Below are 5,963 nucleotides of genomic sequence, written 5' to 3' on the forward strand. Positions count from 1 at the left end.
CTTATTATCACACTATCCTACTCCTAATTGAGCTAGAGGTCTTTATTAGGTGTTATGGGGCTTAGGAGGTAGTGTAGAAGAAAATAGAATGGAAAATTCAAAAAATGACAAGTATGAGAGAATATGATCTTCGAGATACTTATACTAAAGAAATCTTTATTTTCTTTCCTGCTTCTAACATGGGTTTCCATACTTGGCTTTTTTCAAGCTTTTGTATTCCCTTTTGATTTGATTTTGGGGGGAATTCTAACTTTGATATTTCTTTTGATTTTTGGAAACATATATATGTTTTTTCTTCTGAAACAGGTAACTCATTTTGATTTGTGACAAGGTTTTTCTCTTCATTTTTCTGCACTTCATCCTATTTCTCATACTCATCATCTAGGTAGGCTTATTTATTTATGGTTAATAGATGGGTAATAAATTTTTGGTGAAATAGAAAGGGATAATGAAAGGTTCAGTGGGGCGACTAGTGGTAAATTTTTTTACAGGTGTGAATTTTTGGCTATATCGATTCAAAGAAGGCCTAAATTCTCACCTAGGATTTGGGTAGTGATTAAGTAATCACACATTTTGAGGCTTTTTGGTTAGATTCTTACAGGATATGGAAAAACTACTCCTCTGTGTCATTACTCACATATCACACATTTTGAGGCTTTTTGGTTAGATTCTTACAGGATATGGAAACTAAATTGTCTAACAGTGGGTCCCAGAAACTTACTGCTGTGTACATTTAATAATAGTCAGTGCATGAATGCTCATGAAAAGATGTAAAAACTATTGCATACATATTAAATTAAGTTTCTAAGAACAAGTCCTAATTCTCATGCTAGAGTGAGATTTCTAAATATTTTTCATCACAGAAAAGGAAACAAGAATTTGTCACTAAATACGTTTATTTAGACATAAAGTAACTATGCATGCTTAATTTTTGTGAAAGGCTCTCACCACCCCCAAACAGTCGGATGCTGTGTCCTCAAAGTGTTAAGAGGAAGAAAAAGTATACCTGAGAGGCTTTGAGCAAAAATATAGCTGACATCTTCCACAGAAATTTATTATAACACACTATATATTATACATCATAAAAGTGAAAGTACACTGTTAGATTGGCACACTGTTAGGTTATTTATTTATCTCACATCAAAACGTAAAACAAATATGTACATGCATCAACTCACATTGCCCCAACCAAGAACTGGGGGATGGTCCATCCTTGCTTTGTCTCTGTAGAAATGCCATTCCTTTACGTCACGCCAATCTATCATAGCTTTCCAGACTTCGCTCCACTTCCTGTTATTTGCAGTGTCCTGATAAGCTATCATTTTATCATCATTAGGGAAGGAACAAACTTTCTTTAGATACCTTGCAGGGCATCACCATGTCCGAAATTGCAAAGAACGAATGATCTTGTTGGTTGGACACATAGAGTTACCTTTACCCATCCCGAAAAGTGGCCGCAAATCGTGGAAGTACGCGTCCTCACTATCCCGCATCTTTGGATCGGCAAGGTGATATAGTGTTGCCGAAAAGACCGAGCCCTCTTTAGGTTCTCAATTACTAGGTCCGTGATGTCGAGGCGGTATGTTCTTTGGGCGCATGGAACGCCTTTACAAGCTGACTTTGATGCGATGGAAAAATGCCAATCCCCCATGATGTTCAGAAGAATAAATAACATGGCAGTTCCAACATTCATGGTCATACTGGCTAGTAGAATAGTGAAGTCTGGCCATCGGCCAGCTTTGACACGTTCACTGACCTGGGCAAGGCCATCGCCATAACGGGCGACAAATTTTTCCCAAGAATAGTCGTTAAAGTTGTTTTCTATCATGTATTGGATGGGGATGTCTGGGTGAAAAGGAGGAAGGTCTAAAACCATAGCAACTATTGGCGTAAAAAGAGTGTCGGGTGTTACCAATACGGATTGTAAATCCGTTCAAAGGGAAACCCTGTACAGCAGGTAGATCTTCCATATGATCGTAAAAATAAGTTGCCAAACCTGGGGAGTATGTCTACTCCGGGTGTAGAATAAGGGAGTTCCAACTGACTCGAGTGATGTAGTCTCTAAAAAGATGTCCATATGTAGGAGAATTCAGTAACGAATGGAAAGATTGTTCTGGAATCATCTTTGGAGCTTCCATTGTAGAATATGTGTTAAGAAAGATGCTACCTGTTAGACAAATATTAGAATATGATGAGAATAATTAAGTAAAAAAAAAATTACCATAGGGAAATTGCACTATATTTAAAAAACTAAAAAGAAAATGACAAAGAACATAAAATTGCAAAATTTAAATTGTGTCATGGGCCCAAGTAACGGCGAGGATCCTTTTGTGAAAGGAATCCATTTATAAGATCTTCGATGCCGTCAATCCTAGCAACAGCTCATTGCATAATTTCACTCTGTGTCTGGTAAATCTCGGCGTGGTTCTCCATTATGAGAGTGTGATTTGCCGAGAACAGGTTGTGACTGTGCAAGAATTGTGCTTGTTCCTCTTCCTGTATTGTCCGCAGGTCATGAAATTCAAGAAGACTGGTGATGATAATGTTCTGACGTTTGTATAATGTCATCAGTCCTTGTTGAATTAAACGAATGCCTTCCATATGATTAAATACATTGCTTAATGCATTTTCAGTGAAGATGTTGTTAGCGGAACAAGCTTCTTCGGTTTCTGTACTGACATGGTTCTTTGAAACGTCGGGATTCCAGAAACCGTTCCTACAAACTGAGTGAATGGAAATAATGTTAGCTGTTCTGAGAGGTGTATTACGAGAAGTACTAGAAAAACCCCAATGTATCATGATAAGTGTCACAATGGTTGGCAAAGGAGCTGCCTTTTTCCTGGCACGTGCGATAAGCGTTCTAGAGAAATTTAATAATGCAAAAATCATTGCAGTTAGTCTGCAAGACCCAGAGTAGATGGAGGAGGGGTTTTGTTATTTCGGAAGTCTTAGACGTGCCGAGCACATTATGAGCTAGCCATTGGATCACATATAATTGGTTCTTTTGCAAGGATCGCTAATAAACAACACAATTTTTTCGGTTGTATTCGCCGTGAAGGATAGTTGTAAACATCAGATGCCTGATATTGTCGAATGGTGAATCTTGAAGGTGTACCCCTTGGTTTGTAATGGGAATTTGAAGTACATCGGAGATAATTTCCATAGTCAATTCACGCTCGCATCCGTTTGCACGGACAAAGAATTGCCCGTTTTGGAAATAACCGTGTTTATAGAACAAAAGGACCAATTCTCTGGAAAAAATGCCTGCTTATGATGTAAAGAGGGTACCATCCTCGACGTAAAATTTCTGTGTCAAAAAAAGGATGAAAAAGACCGTTTTGGAAATTTTCCATAAAATTTTGCTCAGGCACGAAAATTCGAGTGAGGGCCATTAAAGATGGAGTGGTAAAGAAAAGTTAGTGGAAAAAGGAAAGTTGGTATTTAGAGGTGTCTATCCTTGTTATAAAATAGGCACCAATCCGAAGATGTAGAAAATACGGATCGAGGTGTATTTTCTAAAATATGGCGCAAACGTTGATGTAGTGTGGATGAGAAGAATGGGGCATGTGACAAGGAATGTTTTTTTTTTTTTTTTTTTTTTTTTTTTTTTTACGTAAATAAATAGCGTAAGTAGAAGGCAAAGGAAGATGTAAATATAATATTACAATAAGATGTAAGACCGTACATAGGAGTGGAAACACATCATAATGATACGTAAAATAAAATACAAACCTAAATATTAGATAGAACTATATGCCACATTAACAACATTACTATAATAAAACAACCGATCATGAAGACTTGAGTAGCATATTCAATCTGCTGCTGCTCAAACTTTTCTAGTGCATCCATAAATCTTGAAATTTGGAGCGATCAAAAAACGATTTTTAGAATAAGAAGTGGAGAGGGGAGCAGATGAAAGGAATGAAATGTGAAGAATGTGTTGAACTTATTTATAGAAGAAAATTGAGCCATTTTTTGACCGTTTTTAGATGCGATTTCATGACTGTTTTCTGACCGTTTTTGGTGCGTTTTCATGACCGTTTTGTAAAACGTTAGTTTACGGTAAAATTTGTCGTTAAGTGTGTCATCTAAAATATATATGTATATATATTATTATTACTAATATAATTATATATGTTTCTACCTATATAATATAATATTGGAGATAGCTAATATACTATTTGACAAGGCAAAATTTTTGGAGAATGTAGGAATTAACAGACGTCCTAAGTTCGAGAATAAAAATGCAAATACGTAAATAAAATATCCGACATAATTAATATACAAGAACGGTGAAAATAAACTGTCTCCTGAGAATCCTCGGAGATCGCAGGGAGAATCCTCAGGGGCTGCAGAAGAAGAACCAGGAGTCCTACGACGTCGTGCAGGACGAGCTCCTAGATATCACCCAGAGTATCCAACACCTGGGCTTGAAACTGATATTGGTTTGCCATGAACATTCACTGGAACTTGTTATGGCGAGTAGTCATTTGGTCTTGAAATGCATTCATGGAAGCTCGCATTTCCTGCTGGAATTCGCCTATGCTGTCTGTCAGCGACCCATGGCGAGTGGTCATATCCATCCTTAACTCGCCCAAGGCATGTTTCATCGATACCTGGTGAGTGTACATGTCTCTCATGCCACTGTTCATAGCACGTAAGGCATCCATAGGGTAGCTCATCTTACTCATAGCAGTCTCATCAAAGTAGGGTGGGTGAGATGGGCCTACATTAGCGTGCTCAGCAGCCATTGGTGATGTGGGTTCCCAAGGGGCTAGTATGCATTTCTTAAAGACAAGCATATTCTCATATAGTGAAATAGGGAGTAGCGGGGTGGCAGACAGGAAACCCAAATTAATCATAACTTGCGTTACAAGAATGGCGAGAGGGGCTGACTTGAGATCAGCATGCGTAATAATATAAAAAAGAAAGGTAACTATGCAGAAGTTACCCTTTCGCTCCTGGAGGATCCAGAGAAGGTGGAGGAAAGTCTTGTTGATGTCCGAGGGCTTCGAGGTACCAATGACGTTTAGTCCCAGCCATTGAGTCACAACCAGCTGGTTCCGTCGCACCGAGCGCTAATACACGCATTTCCCATCTATGTTGTACTTGCCATCGATTAGCGTGTCGAGCATTAGGTCATAAGTCCGTGGGTACATGGACTACTACTGAGTCAACACATGGTCGACTAGAGGAATACCCGTGATCCCGGAGATCAAAATGAGTGTGACTTTGTGGCGCACACCCTCGACGGTAACCCAAAAATGGTCGCCATTAAAGCTCCCATTGTCGTAAAATTCATCACCAAATCCTTAGAATAAAGCCCGCCATTAGCATATAACAAGTACTCCCATCCTCTAGAGTGAATTTCATTATCAAAGAATGGAGCAAACATCCCATTTTCGAATAAAGTTCCAAAATTTTTCTCCACACAAATTCGCCTGTTTTCGGCCATTACTGCTCTTAGGGAGAGGCTGGCTATTGATTTATGATGAGGGGGAGAAATGGGACTTGCTAACTAAAGGGAATTGGATTCGGAGCTGTAGGAGTTGCGCGCGAGACCTGGATATAACGTGGGCCTGTCTCGTGTGAGACTAAATCGAGAGGGGACAAGATCCGGATATTGGGGAAGATGAAATGTGTAATGGTGACACGTGTTTTCGGGTTTAAATGGACCGAGAATTCGAGATTTGGTTGGGCCCAAAAAAATTTCCCAAGCCCAAATCAAGCCTAAAGCTCGATTTAAGCCTAAAAATCTAAACGCTTACCCATAACTCGTTCGGACTCCAAATTGGATGAATGAGATATCAAAATGATCGGCACAAAAAATGCTATTCAATTATATGAGTCATTCTCAAATGTCATAAGAGTTTTTGAAAATAAGGAGGGTGTTTTATTTATAAACAAAATTTTTATTTATATACAAGGGAGATTTACGTGAAAAACACTGGATGTCCAGA

This window comes from Coptis chinensis, chromosome 4 (assembly GCF_015680905.1).
Source record: "Coptis chinensis isolate HL-2020 chromosome 4, ASM1568090v1, whole genome shotgun sequence".
Taxonomy (NCBI): Eukaryota; Viridiplantae; Streptophyta; class Magnoliopsida; order Ranunculales; family Ranunculaceae; genus Coptis; species Coptis chinensis.